The sequence below is a fragment of the Cicer arietinum genome, chromosome 7, assembly GCF_000331145.2.
Source record: "Cicer arietinum cultivar CDC Frontier isolate Library 1 chromosome 7, Cicar.CDCFrontier_v2.0, whole genome shotgun sequence".
Lineage (NCBI taxonomy): Eukaryota > Viridiplantae > Streptophyta > Magnoliopsida > Fabales > Fabaceae > Cicer > Cicer arietinum.
The window spans coordinates 32,939,601-32,956,872 of record NC_021166.2 but is presented as its reverse complement, the minus strand read 5'-3'; the positions used below and the strand labels follow the sequence as shown (position 1 = coordinate 32,956,872).

General features: G+C 33.6%; 1 pseudogene; it reads right to left on the bottom strand.

Annotated features, from left to right (window-relative positions):
- Positions 1-9,833: 9,833 nt before the first annotated feature.
- Positions 9,834-17,272, bottom strand: part of LOC140918751 (uncharacterized) — a 30,275-nt pseudogene continuing 22,836 nt past the window's right edge.

Below are 17,272 nucleotides of genomic sequence, written 5' to 3'. Positions count from 1 at the left end.
AAAATCAACTCTTGCAAAGGTAATCGTTTCTTTCCGTTTCGTTTCATTCTGTTTCGTTTCGTTTCGTTTTGTTTTGTTCCATTTATGTTAGTCATTGGTTTGTTTGAGATTGATTTGTTTACTGTTTTCAAATGACTGGAATAGGAAAGGGCAAGATTACAGGTTAGTGATAACAACGACCTCACTGTGATTGAAGACAAACTTGCTTGGATTGTCCACATTGTAGCCGCAATTCTTAAGATAAAATAGTGTATGGGTTCGTTTCGTTCCGTTTCGATTCGTTATGTTTTGTTCCATTTATGTTAGTGATTGGTTTCGTTCCTGTTTTACTACTTGGATCAATTGCTGCAAAAATACATGGTGTTATTCTTCCTACATTTGGACTCTTGCTTTCATCAGCTATTAATACATTCTACAAACCTCCTGAGGAACTTAGAAAAGATTCTGAGTTTTGGTCACTTTTAATTTTTGGTTTGGGTTGTATCACCCTTGTAGCTATACCAATGCAGAACTACTTATTTGGGATTGCTGGTGGAAAACTTATAGAAAGAATTCGTTCATTGACATTTCAAAAGGTTGTGCACCAAGAAATCAGTTGGTTTGATCATTCTTCAAATTCAAGGTGTGTTATTTTTTATGATGTTATTCATTGTCACATGTTATTTCTTTGAACTCATATATAACTGACTACAAGAATTGAATATCTCTTGCAGTGGTGCAGTTAGTGCAAGGTTATCTACTGATGCTTCAACTGTGAGAACTCTTGTTGGTGATACATTTGCCCTCATTGTGCAAAACATAGCAGCAGTCACAGCAGGACTAGTTATAGCATTTAGTGCTAATTGGATCCTATCTTTTGTGATTCTAGCTGTGTCACCCTTGTTGCTCGTACAAGGATACATTCAAACCAAGTTTCTCAAAGGATTCAGTTCTGATGCAAAGGTTGGCCTAATGAACAAATTTTTGTCGATTCCATCAATAGAAAGTATACTTATATATTGTTTTTTTATAAACAAGTGTTCGTTGTTAGTATGTTATGTTAGTAGCCAGTGTTTAAACCCTGAACCGGATTCTCAAACTTGAGGTTGAGCTACTCTTTGGCAACATTATACTTATATATTTGTGGATATAACAAGAGCCTTTTTTTTATAGGTGAAGTATGAAGAGGCAAGTCAAATAGCAAATGATGTTGTTGGTAGCATCAGAACAGTTGCATCATTTTGTGCTGAACAAAAGGTGATGGATATGTATCAGAAGAAATGTTCAGCACCATAAAAACAAGGTGTTAGGTTGGGACTTGTTAGTGGTATAGGATTAGGTGTCTCTTTCTTTGCTCTATACTGCACAAATGCTTTCTGTTTCTACATAGGATCAATTCTTGTGCAACACGGAAAAGCAACTTTTTGAGAGGTTTTCAAGGTACGACCCTTTATATTCCTCTTTTATTTTGAGAAAATAGTCGTTTTGAACTTTGAATTTGTGAGTCTTTGTTACTATAGTCCCTGAATATATCAAAATTACAAAAACATATCTGAATGTGTCTTTTATTAGTCAATTTGATCCTCGTACATATCTTTTGTTTGTTAGTTTGATTCTCAGATGGGTCATCTGTTAGTTATCTTAACCTTTTCATCTATTGGAATGTTGTGGATTGTCAAAAAAGTGATGGGCAGTTTGCATAAGCATGTCAACCTGTTTTTAATTTTATTTTTCACTGTAGATTTTTTATATGTAGCGTGGAATCCCAGGAAGTGATAGATGCTGAAATTTCATCTCGGGTTCTGCAGTTGATCAACGTAACTGACAGGGGAGTACACAGTCAGGTATACCAACACAAACATTAGTTTATGCTTTGCTTAAGGCATGTATTATCTCTCTCTGTTTTTTTATAAAGTTTATATTAGTCCTAAAGCTATTGGTAGAAACCAAGCCAAATAGAATGAAATATTGAATATTGATTAACACATTTTTTACCATTGATTGGTTCATTTTTCAAAATGACGTGCACTTTTTAATAAGTGATAAATTGTGCTCACTTTTGGAAAAATGAATCAATCATAAAGAGTATGGAGAGTGAGCTTATTGCTTTTATTTCCTCATTTTATATGACCGATTTAGGAATAGAAGCTTTTGGATACCAAAGGAAACATTTATCAACCATGAGAATCATCTGTTTTAGGACTTAATTTCGTATTTTCTGTACTTCATATATATTTTCATGATAAGGGTTGCAGTAGCTGTAAATAGATTGTTAAACCTGTTGTATATGGCATTGTTTTTTGTGCAAAAATTAGCCAATGAAAGTTAAAAATAGATTGTTAAACCTGCTGCATATAGATTGTTAAACCTGCTGTATATAGATTGTTAAACCTGCTGTATATGGTATTGTAAATCAGCAAATGAAAGTTAAATCAAAGGAGAAACTGATATGGGGGCAATTTTGGAGTTTCCTGTTGAGTAGGGACAATTAATGAATGTTTTTCACAAGCTTTATCTCTTCTTTGATTCATACTGAGTTATATTTATAATTTATTTGACCTTATCCAGCAAATAATTTGCTGAACTGTTATCAAAATTATGCACTTTACTTTATGGAATTTCAGACTGCCTTGTTATAAAAATTCTGCCTTGTTATCAAATTTAAGACTGCCTTGTTATCAAAATTCAGCATGTTCTACACTTTGAGTGCTAAATTCTGCACTTTCAGTTCTAAGTTAAGTTTTTATGGAATTGATTTTTGAGTGCTAAATTCTGCACTTTCAGTTCTAAGTTTTTATGGAATTGATTTTATTGAAAACAATTTGTGCCAAACGACGGTTGATAACTGTCGTAATTGTGCAGAAATAAATAAATTTGAGTTTGTTCTAAGTGTCGCAAAATATATTTAGAGGCGGTTGTGAACCGTCGCAGAAGTTGGCGACGGTTGGAACGACGGTTTTATGAACCGTCGCAAAATGGCCTCACGACGCACGAATCTGCGACAGTTGCAGAACCGTCGCAAACATCAAACTGCAACGGTTAAAACCGCCGCAAACCCTTTTTTTTTCTTGTAGTGTCAAATTCAAAATTAATCTATTAGATCGATTAAATTTTGTAAAACCCCGTTTTTCAAAGCGAGGGTATATATTTTTTTTTCAAAAGAATTTAAAATAAAGCAGAGAATTAAATAAAGAAATGCCTTCGGATAAATAATTGAGTCATTATAATTTACAAGCAGCGGAAAAGTTACTCCAATTATAAATCCAAACCATTTACCCAACAACAAATGGTACATGTAACCCATCGAAAATAACATGTCAAGCTGACAATATTAGTATAGGTACAGTCTTCCATTTTAAAATAAATGCAATACAAAAGAAAGACATCTGATCCCTCTATGCCAACCTAATCTGATCATTTTACAACACAACTAAACACCCGGAGTGATCTCCACGCGCCCCGTGAGATTCTCCTAACGTAGCTGCAGTCAAGCGCTCCCATCTCCATTCCCGTCCGTAGGGTACGAATCGGTAGGATCGTCCCGACTCTCATCTGAGGGCAAAGCCCAGATTTCCACAATAATTGTAAAGGTCACCAACCGAAAATAACAGTTAACACATAACATTTAAGTTTTAAATGCTAAAAATAACTTTTCAACTAAGCATGCACCTTAGCAGGATTTTCAATATGCGAAAAGTTCATACAATGCTTTGCCAATTAAAAATGAATGAAAGTAAAATGAAGTTTTCAATCCCCTAATTATAACATAACAACCAAGACATGGATAGATTCATGAGCAATCAATCATACAACTAAAACTGAGGATTTTCACTGAGCCAATCGATTGGGCAATCGATTGGGGTGAAGGATTTTGATGAAACAGAATCCTAGGCTGAAATCAATCGATTGGGAAATCGATTGAGTGAGTACTGAGCCCCTGACTTAATACCAATCGATTTCCAAATCGATTTCCTGAAGGTTTTTAGTGAAATTTTGAACTCTGGCTTGATTCAATCGATTGGGCAATCGATTGACAGGATAGCTGAGCCCCTGACTTAATGGCCAATCGATTTCCAAATCGATTTGGTCGAATATGGATGAGTCCCTGACTTAGGCCCAATCGATTGGGCAATCGATTTCGTAAATGATTTTCGAAAAACTGATTACAAAATCGATTGGCTAATCGATTTTGTCCATTTGGCCAAGTCCCTGTTTACTATCCAATCGATTGGGAAATCGATTTACCTGTGTATTCTTTCAAAAATTCATAAACTAACTCAATCACATTCATACATAATCCCAATTCTTAACACTTAACACTGATAACACAATTACTACGACATCATGGATTTCGAAATGGTATTGCAATCAAACATGTTATCACCAAATTCCAAAACATAACACTTAGCATTTATAACACATTACTACACAAACAAAATGAACCAACAGTTCACAAATCAACAGGGTGTAGTCTCTCGCGGACAAACACAATTCCCTCAGGAACGTAAGTCGTAAACGTACTACCTATCACGGGTCCGTACCGTTTACCGAGGTGCCACCTATCCCGGGTCAGCACAACTTACCAAAACATACACGAGTAAACGAGACATTAAGAGATTCCCCATTCTTAATTCTCATCTAACTTAAACCAGGGCGTAGTCTCTCACGGACAAACCCCTGCGCAGTCTCTCACGGACAAACGCAATTCCCGCAGGAACGTAAGTCGTAAACGTACTACCTATCACGGGTCCGTACTGTTTACCGAGGTGCCACCTATCCCGGGTCAGCACAACTTACCAAACACAATTCCCTCAGGAACGTAAGTCGTAAACGTACTACCTATCACGGGTCCGTACTGTTTACCGAGGTGCCACCCATCCCGGGTCAGCACGACTTACCAAACGTAAATCGTAAACGTACTGCCTATCACGGCCCGTACTGTTTACCAAGGTGCCACCTATCCCGGGTCAGCACGATTTACCGAAACACACATAAAAAAGCGAGACATTAAGAGATTCCCCATTCTTAATTCTCATTTAACTTAACGATTTTCAAGACAAAACATTCAGTAAATAAGTCATTAAGAGATTCCCCATTCTTAATACTCATTTACTGAAACGATTTTCAAAAACGAACATTAAGTAACCGAGACATTAAGAGATTCCCCATTCTCAACGCCCAGTTAACTTAAACAATTTTCCAAACAAAATAATAAGTAACCGAGACATTAAGAGATTCCCCATTCTTAACGCCCAGTTAACTTAAACAATTTTCCAAACAAAATAATAAGTAACCGAGACATTAAGAGATTCCCCATTCTTAACGCCCAGTTAACTTAAACGGTTTTCAAAACAAAATGTTAAGTAACCGAGACATTAAGAGATTCCCCCTCCTTAACGTCCAGTTAACTTAAACGGTTTTCAAAACAAAATATTAAGTAACCGAGACATTAAGAGATTCCCCATTCTTAACGCCCAGTTAACTTAAACGATTTTTCTTTAAAACAAAATATTAAGTAACCGAGACATTAAGAGATTCCCCCTCCTTAACGTCCAGTTAACTTAAACGGTTTTCAAAACAAAATATTAAGTAACCGAGACATTAAGAGATTCCCCATTCTTAACGCCCAGTTAACTTAAACGATTTTTCTTTAAAACAAAATATTAAGTAACCGAGACATTAAGAGATTCCCCATTCTTAACGCCCAGTTAACTTAAACGATTTTTCTTTAAAACAAAATATTAAGTAACCGAGACATTAAGAGATTCCCCATTCTTAACGCCCAGTTAACTTAAACGATTTTTCACAAACAAACGCACATTAAGTAAACGAGACATTAAGAGATTCCCCATTCTTAACGCCCAGTTAACTTAAACGATTTTTCACAAACAAACGCACATTAAGTAAACGAGACATTAAGAGATTCCCCATTCTTAACGCCCAGTTAACTTAAACGATTTTTCACAAACAAACGCACATTAAGTAAACGAGACATTAAGAGATTCCCCATTCTTAATACTCATTTAACTTAATGGTTTTCAAATTTCACACAACACAAACTCAACAAATTCTCACATCAAAACATATCAATTCATTTATTCACAAATCCAACCATACACATATCAAATTTCATCAATATCAATTAAGAGCATGTCAAAAACAACGAACACAAATCAAAGCAACATAACACACAGATACATCAAATTTCATTTACTCATAATCACACACAATGACATTCAAATTCATTTACCACGAAACATTCATCAATATAAACAAAACCTAACTCTAAGGTTGTTACCCATAACGCACTAGTTTGGTTTTTCCCCAAATCGATACATTTAACCCTAACAAATTCCTTCCCACACAACCACAGATAAGTCCCTAAATGCAAACTAAAAGTTTGGAAGGAGCCCTTACCTCAACGTTAGCTTTAACGCGCGTTTCCGGTACCGCGAGTAATTCCGATAAAATCTCCGCTCGCAACGCCGCTTCCAAATTAGTTCACTAGCACCGTAGCGTGGTGGTGAGCAACTTTCCCTTCTAACTCTTCGCGAAACTCCATAATATTATTAACTTTGGCTAAAAAGCCTCCGAGCCAAAATCCAAAACATATAAAATACATAAAGTGTACTTTAAAATTATGGGTCTTACATTACTCCCCCCCTAAAATTAGTTTCGTCCTCGAAACTATGCGTCGATAAATAGCTCTGGGTGTTGTTCTCTCATCTTGCTCTCCAATTCCCAAGTCGCATCTCCAGTAATTGGGTTCCAAATCACCTTGACCAACGAAACATCCTTGGTCCTCAATCGCTTAATCTTCCTGTCCTCAATTCTCACAGGTGGTACTTCGAATGTCAAGTTATCCTTCAGTTGGATTGTGTCTGGTTCGATCACATGAGATGGATCTGCAAGATATTTCCTCAACTGTGATACATGAAACACGTCATGAATGTTGGACAGTATCGGAGGCAATGCAATCCGATAAGCAACAGGCCCAATTCGTGCAGAAATCTGATATGGTCCAATGAATTTCGGAGTCAACTTCTTCGATTTCAATGCCCTACCAACTCCCGTAGTAGGTGTGACTCTCGGAAATACATGGTCACCCTGTTCGAATTCTAAAAGTCTGCGACGCTTGTCCGCGTAACTCTTCTGACGATCTTGTGAAGTCTTCATTTTCTCCTTGATTTTCCTTACCTTAGCTGTAGTCTGTTGCACCATCTCTGGTCCGACGATCATATTCCCACCGTCCTTATACCAACACAAGGGCGTTTGACACTTGCGCCCATATAAAGTCTCATCTGGAGCCACTCCAATACTTGCGTGGAAACTATTGTTGTAGGTGAACTCAATCATAGCTTAAATAAATTAAAATTAAGTATTTGTATAAATGAAATTAATTTTTTTACTAATTTTACAAATTAAATGTATTTACGTCAACCATATTTGTATAATAGTGATGCACAACTCTCGATTACCCATACACAACTCCACTATATCGCTTTGTCCAACAACAAACACTTCACTTGTCTCATGTTCCAATTTTAGCTCTATAGACAATGATATACTCATCAAATTTAACAACAATTGTTGAATACAATCTAGTTGAGATTCAGATTTTTTGAGTGGAACGTCAACTTTCATAAATATGTCAACCTCCTAAATAATTAAAGATAAATTATTAGTCATTTAAAATATTTCAAGTGTAAATAGAAACAAGCCGCAAAAGTCTTTTTGGCCATTGAATGAAAGTATTTGAAGGATGACCAACTATTGTCACCTCATCAGTGGGTATAGGTACTTGAGCATTTGAATCTAAAACCTTGGTAACCAGCACCCTAACCATATCATTATCTAACAACTGATTGTGTAAGGTGGGCCCCAACTTGTACGCATCAGCATATGCTACTACAAAATCATTATTATCAACATACAATTTACACTGTTCTGGAATATCATTGTCCTCATCCTCTAGTATAGGTAGTTCAACAGAACAACTTCTCTTCATGAACAAATTTGGGTTTTGTTGTGATAGCTCCAACAACACTTTATTTTTAATCACATTAGTAAGCTCCTCTATTTGGTGGCTACTGAAAGCTGGTGGGGTAGAGGCATAATGAGAACGTGATCCAAAGTATTATCGAATCCCCACACCTCGACCAACAGCACGAACACGACCATGGTGCTCAGGTTTCCCAATGGCCGCTGTCAAGATATCTGTACGTCCATGTAGAACAAAGGTTCCTTGAGATGTTTGTTCAACTAATGAATCCTACAAGATATGAAAAGAATATATAATTTATAAGATTTAATTAATGTTGAGGTAAGTTTGCTGGAACAAATAAAAAGGGATAGCTTGTAGAAACAGAAAGTGCAGACAATTAGACATCTGAAACAAAAGTTCTAATTATACATAACCTAATAAAGAAAAGATAATGATGAGTAATTAATTCAACAAGAGATTTGTTTGTTTAAACTGACAGCTAATTTTATTGGTTGAACTAGCTAGGAGTGAAAAATGAAGACTTTGGACTCCGAAACAAGACTAATTTGGTGAACATCATCAACCATAGATATCCAAACACCTACTATATCAAACAAAATAATAGGGGAAGCTTGTATTACACTATCAACATACCTGAAGGTAAGTGCTCATTCTGATTACCTGACTTGCACCATTTGTTTTTGTGGTTTTATCTGTAAATGTTTTCCTGATTATTCGTTTTCAAATTGTTGGGGTTTGTGTACTCTGTTAGGGACTTGCAAAACCTAACCTTGATATACTAGACGAAGCTTTGAACTAATTTTATTGATAAAATAGAAAAAGATACATGGATCCTAATCCTTTAAAAACTAGTTTACAAGTTTAGGCCAAGTAAAAGCCTAACTTCCTAAGGGAGGTAGTCCTATTTATATAACATAGGACTAACAGCTACCAGCAAACAGAACAACCACGGATTCAGCAAATCAAATTATTTTATATTAATCATCTAAAAAGAATATATAACCACCTGGTGACATATTTTTTCTAACTGCTGCAAATCAAATTAACAATATGAATGCTCCAATTACCACGGATTCAGGGTCCTTATCAAATTAACAATACTTTTTCTGAACAAACGCCTTCCATATGTCCTTATCAAGATAAGTATATGCCTCAAGAGGAGACTTGTGACTCAAATTCCCACCATTTAAATATCTAGATGCTAAACTAGTTTTAAATTCCCTCCAACGTTCACCAGCATATGAAATCCATTTCTTTTTCAAAAAATCAGAATCAGGAACATCCCATTTCACCTACATTACAAAACCAATGGAGGAGTTAGTGTATGGCATTAAAATATATTTACGAAATCATATATATACTAAAATATTCACAAAACTACAAGTACCTTAATAGCTTCCCATATCTGATTTTTCAAGTCGCTATCTACGTCGTCCCAATTATCCACCAAAATACTGGCAAAGCTTCGAGCAAGGGAAGCAACATGACCCGTAAAGTTTTTCCTATTTATCCCCGAAGGTAATCCAATCAATGGATCTAAATCAATCGATAACTTCTTACCTATCATATATTTACGTTTCAACTTTTCCATACCTGTACCACGCCTACCATTTCTTTGTGTAGATTGAGTACCCTCCACACTTTGCAAATGAGCTGACAAATTATTCATGTGTCCTTTTTAAAAAAGAATAATAATGGTCAATAATATTTCAAAATAATGGAGAAAAATAATAATAGGCAATCATATCATATATTGGTAAAAACTATAAACTATCAAAGTAAATATTACAAATAATGTGAAATTTATTAAGATAAATTATCATTATTACCGTTTTATTTCTTACGAGTCTTATGGTTGAATATTCTCCCATATGCCTTCTTGATGATCATCACGAGTGGCATACTCATCGTCCACTATAGTTTCTTCAACGAAAGTAAGTATTCGTTGTGAGAATGGACGAGTCTCAAAAACATCTAGCGTTGAATCTAGACTTTCATTTGGTCCATGAAAACTTTTACCTTGGAGAACCACTGATCATTTTTTGTTAGAAGGATCACTAACATAAAACACTTGTTTTTCTTGGGATGCCATAATAAAAGGCTCATCTTTATACGCTACCTTTTCAAGGTCCACCAATGTAAAACCAAATTCATCAATTTTAACACTATTATTGATGTCAATCCATTTACATTTAAAAACAGGCACTTTAAATTTAATGAAATCGACATCCCAAATCTCTTCAATGGTCCCAAAGTAAGGTATGGATGCTGTAACATGGTTTTTATCTTTTGAACTAGAGAAATGCATGGACTCAGCTACGACCATAACCCCACTATTTTGTATGGTACTACTGTCATCTTGACTTTTTGTGTAGAATGTAAAATTATTGATATCGTAGCCAGTCCAAGTTATGACATCAAAGTGAGGCCCATTTGCTAGCCATTTTAGTGTATCAGAAGTTGCATTGTTGGTTAAAATGGTTTCTTTAAACCACTTTAAGAAAGTCTTGTTATGCTCATTCAGCAACCATTTTTCATTCATTCTAGGATAATTTTCCTTCACAATGCTTTTATGAGTAGAAAGGTAAGGTTGAACCTCATCAATGTTATTCAATATATACAAATGTGCTTGAAGTACTTCCTCTCGTCCCATGCTCTTAAGTTTTAAGCCTCGTATACCATTACCCACACATGTTCCCTCATGACGGGTTCTAGGAATTCCTATGGCTTCTGCTTTTGACATATAGTCAGAACAAAACTCAATAGCCTCTTCTGCTATGTACCTTTCAACAATAGATGCTTCAGGACAATGTGGATTCTTCACATATCCTTTTAAAAACTTCATGTCATGCTCGAATGGATACATCCACCTCAAATAAACAGGACCACATAATTTAATCTCCCTAACTAAATGAACAATTAAATGAACCACGATGTCAAAAAAAGAAATAGCCTCTTCTGCTATGTACCTTTCAACAATAGATGCTTCAGGACGGTGTGGATTCTTCACATATCCTTTTAAAATCTTCATGTAACGCTCGAATGGATACATCCACCTCAAATAAACAGGACCACATAATTTAATCTCCCTAACTAAATGAACAATTAAATGAATCATGATGTCAAAAAAAGAAGGAGGAAAATACATCTCTAGTTGGCACAAGATAATAACAGCTTCATTTTCCAACTCATTTAATTTTTGAGGATCGATGACTTTGCTAAAAATAGCGTTGAAGAATAAACGCAATCGTGAGACTTTAAGCCAACTAATTTCAAATCATTCATTGACACAAGATTCTTGACATTTGAGGAGTAGCCATGTGGCACTTTTATTCCCCTTAAACACTCACAAAAGCATCTCTTCTCCTTTTTTGACAATGTATGACAAGCAGGAGGCAAATATGTTCGTTTACCTGTTGATTGTGGAGCTAATTGTTGTCGTATACCCATATCAACCATATCTAGACGAGAATTTAAGCCATCCTTTGTTTTCCCCTGAATGTTTAGAAGTGTTCCAATTACACTATCACACACATTTTTCTCTACATGCATCACATGAAGACAATGTCTTACATCTAGACTAGACCAATAAGGAAGATCAAAGAACACAGACTTCTTCTTCCATATATTTTTCTCAGATGTCTGTTTTTGGTTCTTTCCAAAGATAACATTTATATCCTTAACCCGTTGATAAACTTGCTCCCCAGTTAAGGCTTTTTGAGAAATTTCATGCTCTTGGTGTCCATTAAACGCTTTTCTCAACTTACGGTATGGATGATTAGACTTGAGAAATTTTCGATGCCCAACATTAACAGTTTTTCTTCCATGTTTCAATTGTTGGTAGCATGTTCCTTCTTCACATATAGGACATGCTTTGTGTCCCTTAACACTATAGCCACACAAGTTTCCATATGCAGGAAAGTCATTGATGGTGCAAAATAGCATTGCACACATCTTAAAATATTCACGAGAATACCCATCAAACACATCAACACCTTCCCAAAGCATTCTCAAATCTTCAATCAATGGACTTAGATAAACATCTATGTCATTTCTAGGTTGTTTTGGACCTGAAATCATCATAGATAACATGATGTATTTACGCTTCATGCAAATCCAAGGAGGTAGGTTTCCTCTAATATTACATAAGCATATGGTACAAAAAAATCACCCAGCAAACAGTTGTTTGGGTAGCCAACAGAGACAACCTTGTCTCAGATAAAAACACTGCCACGTTAAATATATCAGCTGGTAATTTAGTTCTATTTAACAAGTCTTCAAAACAAGTATGGTCAACAAACGTGAGTTCTCCTAAGTCAGGATTTCCTCTTAGAATCTGGAAATCTTGTTTTAGGAACTAAGCCTGATGATGATGCATTAGATCTTCTATGGCACAGTTTTGGACCAGACCTCTCTCTGTATTACTTTTAGCATCACCAAAAAGCTCTAATTTATCGCTTAAAAGGAAGATATTCTGACATTTTATTATAGTAGATATATTTTACAATTTCAAAAATAAGAGTATGAACAAATTAAGCAATAACCAACACAAATCACAAACTCAAATTGACATATGTGTTTAAAAAATTATAGCATTAGACTTATTATTAACAGAGACAATATCACAAACACATAGCATGCAATTTTAAAGGATGATTGAAAATTAGGATAACTACTACTACTCAAATTTCTCCATCAATTAAAGATTAATAATAAGAATAATTAACAATGAAATAATTTTAGATTGTTGAGTAACAAACAAAAATTATTAGAAAATTACCAGAGAAAGCCACAAACACTTCTCGATAGTGAAAGAAATTGACTGAAAGTTGCGCCAGACCAACTCACCGGCGATGAAGGCTAAAAGCTGCGATTCACGATTCACGTTTTCACTGAAGGATGAAGGTTAAATGTGGAAGGATGAAAACGTTTTCACTGAATGATGAAGGTTAAATGTGGTTGGGTTTGATGAAAAACGAATGTTGAAGGATGAAAAATGGATTTGGATTTGCGGGTTTGGATTCGCGGGTTTGCAGAAGGATGAAGAAGAACGAACGATGTGATGAAAAAATGAAAGGGTTGGCACGCGTGACTTGTTATTCTTTAGTTAACTTAGGGAATTTTTTTTTAAAGGCTTGTTAGATCGGTCTAACAAAACAGATCTAACAAAATTTGTAATAATAACAAATTTGCCACTGTCTTTTTTTGTGTGTGTAGTCTTTTCTTTAATGTATATGTTAGAACAGTTCAATTAGAACAGATCTAACAAAATTTACTATAATAATAAATTTACCATAACTTTTTTGTGTGTGCACTTTTTATTATTATTTTTAATATGTATGTTAGATAAGTTCAATTAGAACTGATCTAATAAAATTTATTATAATAATAAATTTACCACAATTTTTTTTTTGTAGTTTTATTTTTTTTAATGTGTTTGTTAGAATAGTTCAATTAGAACAGATCTAACGAAGTTTACCATAATAACAAATTTGCCACCATCTTGCTTATTACATTGGATGTATAACAACCAATCTAATATCGACGATGTAACAAGGTTAAAATGCACTAGTGGATTGTATCTTGAGAAATGTGATATTATAAATAACACATAAAAGTTTCTTTTTCCTTTGAAAGAGTTTTTATTTATCCGTTGTAAATATTTTATAAAAATATGATATAAATATATATATATATATATATATATATATATATATATATATATATATAAATATATTATTTTAATGTTTAGGGTGTCACATTAGTGGTATCAGAGTCGATTGAGTTATGTGTTAGTCGTTTGTTAGTCAAGTTTTGGCAAGCAAAGAACTAATGTAAATAAAAAAAGCGCAAACTTACGTGGCCGAAAATCAAATGAAATCATATATATTTATTTCATGTAAGTTTGCGTTTATTTTTTTCTTTTTTTGTCAAGTAAACTTTTTGTAATTTTCATTCATTCTTTTTTTGTCATGCTTTCTTTCTGAGTCACTAACATTAAGGATAATTTAAAAAAAAATATGAACTTATCGGTTAAAAGTTGAAATAAAAATATTACAAAGACGAACAAAAAATGGTAATTTATAAGGATCAAATATATATTTAGTTTTTAATTTTATTAAATAAATAATTAATAATTTAATAAATAAAAAATAATAATAAAAAAATTATATTAATAAATCAAACAAAAAAAATTTAATATAAAAAATAATTGAGGTTTCTGGAATGAATCAAAATTACCCTAATAATCCAAAACGGTTACAATTGGTGTTTCAAAGTACCGACTCAAATGGCTACTCATATGCAAACCTGCATTGCTGACCTTGAGAAAAGGATCGGCGACAGTCTTAGTGAGCTTAGTCCTCGTTTGACTTCATGCAAAATAAATGGGGAAAAAATGGAAGAACTACACAACCTCATTCGAGCTCAATCAATTCAATCTAAAGAGTAAAAAATAAAAGAAAGAGAGTTTTTATTTATGTTTGTGTTTTAAAAACTTTTCCTTAAAAGCAAATACTAAAAACTTAAGATAAACAAATAAAAATAAAAAATAAATAAAAAGATAGAGAAGAGAAATATAAATAATTGGTACGATCCACTAAACACCTACTAGTGAGATTGATTGTGTTGAAATCTTTGTTGAGGACAACAATCACAACTAGGCTAGCGCTACGCGAAAAATAGGATTTTACAGCACTTTTTTTAAGCCATTTACAGCGCCTTTTCAAAATAAAAAGCACTGTACAATTGAGCGCTGTAAAAAGATACAACAACGCTTTTTAAAATAAAAAAGCGCTATAAAAATGTAGATATATTGTGCGCTTGTTATGCACCTTTTACAGCGCTTATTTGAAAAATCGGTGTAAAATATGCATTATTATGCACCTTTTAGAGCGCTTTCTCAAATAAGCGCTGTAAAATGTGCATTCAATATATGCATTATTATGCACCTTTTACAGCGCTCTTTCAAATAAGCGCTGTAAAATGTGCACTCAATATATGCATTATTATGAACCTTTTACAGCGCTTATAAGAAAAAACGCTGTAAAATGTGCACTCAATATATGCATTATTATGCACCTTTTACAACGCTTATTTGAAAAAACGTTGTAAAAGGTGTATTCAAAACATGCATTATTATGCACCTTTTACAGCGCTATTTTAAATAAGCGCTGTAAAAGGTGCATTCTAATTTTAGTTTTATTTAAAAATGTTGTAAATGAAATTTTTAAAAAGCGCTTTTTGGTTTTTTATGGCATTTTTTTAGAAAGCGCTGTTTTTTAATTTTTTTTCCAAAATCATTTTCATCTAGAATCAGTTCACACAATCATTTCACAATAAGTACACAAAAACAGAACTATATAACTTAACTTTATAACTTAATTTACACAACAACAGAACTATATTCATATACATATTCAGATATTGTACAACAACACATATTCATATAACTACATATACATATTCAGATATTGTACAATAACACATATTCGTATACATATTCAGATATTGTGCCCTATTCATATACATATAACTAACATTATTACACATAACAAAACTAGCTACCATATATTCAGATCCCTTGCAGCATGCTATTTCCCAGCAAATCAAATAATTTTCATTTCAAGCACATATTGACACCAGTCTTCCTTTAATTCAATTAGATCTTTCTCAGAGTATGTTGGACTGGAATTATCAAAGTACTGTGCAATATAAAAATTGAACATAAATAAATTAGAATCAAATATATACATAATTTATATATGAAAATCAAATAATGAAAATACCATACTGTTTCTGGGATAATAGTATGATTCATATCAACAATCTCCTTCATGAATCGCAATACATAGTACCCACAGTCAATGTTGTTAGTTTGACGAGGGCACTATAAAATAAAACATATAAGTCAATAAAATATTTGTGCATTGATTGTAAAGGCATATATTTGTAAATGAAAATTTAAAGGCATATATTTCAAACCTTAATTGGAATCCATGTGATGTTATTAGACTTTTGCTTCGACACTGTAGCACCTCTTTGAGCTCGAAAAACTTGTAAAGCACTATTGAATAAATAAATGTGATTATTATAGCATTAACAAACACATTATTTATATATATATATGTAAGAAATAAATGAATATTACTTACGTGTCGAACATAGTCTTTATATCGGAGTGATTGTTGTAATTGTCGTGCAAGGGATCTAAATAGTATATAACTTCAGAGGTCGCATTGATTGCAAATAGCACCCAATGTGCCCTACAACAACAAAAATTTGGTTGGCAATTTTGTTTACCCAACTAATAAATTAAGATCTCATAAGTTAAATGGTGCAAATAACAACTTATCATTCTCTATATTTAATGTTGCAAATAATATATAATTACGTACCCTGAATTATATGGTGCAAAGAACAACTTATCGTTCTCTATATTTCCTAATAAGATATCTACAATGTATTTCTTTACATTCACTGGATCGAGTTTATACATCGAAAGCTTATGTGGAGACAAGAATGAATATCTATTTGACAATCTGCGCGTGCACACCAACTTCTCATACAAAAATCTTCAATGAAAATTTCAAATTAGATTAATTACCAATAAATTTAATTAATTACCAATAAATTCAATTAAAAGTATATTTTACCTAATGTATAAGCTGATGACAGTAGCACTCAACTCCTTATGGTTGAGAAGTTCATATATGTGCTCCTTTTCAAGAAATTCTTCATACTCATCTCCAAATATAGCTTTATTCATGCTTATGATGCGTGAAACATCGTTGTTGCCCATATTCCTTTTTACTTGGATGTCAAGACACGACCCGTATTTAGCAAGGCATAACTGACTTATTTTAGGAGCAACATCGATTGATTTTCCCTAATCGAGTTTTTTAGCAGCAACTTTGGCAGCTTTAATACCCTCCAGCTTTTGAAGTTTGTCAGCTTTATTACCCTCCAATTTTTGAGGTTTGCCGGCTTTATTTTGCTGTGCGGGTGGTTTATTTGATTGAATCTGAAAAAATGAGGTTAAATGTTAGTTTATTGAATCTGAAAAAATGACAAACCTTACGAAATAAATGTGACAAACCTTTTCCGGCGATGTAATTGACTCGTTTATGAGAATCTTCTTATCGTTCCCTTTAGGCTTTTTCAGAATCTAAATATAAATGTGAAATTAAAGTTAGCAGCGGAAAAAAATCAGCAATTAAATATACATATCAATTAAACATACATTTCAATTAATTAAACATACCTTATCAAGGGCAACAAGATGTGTGG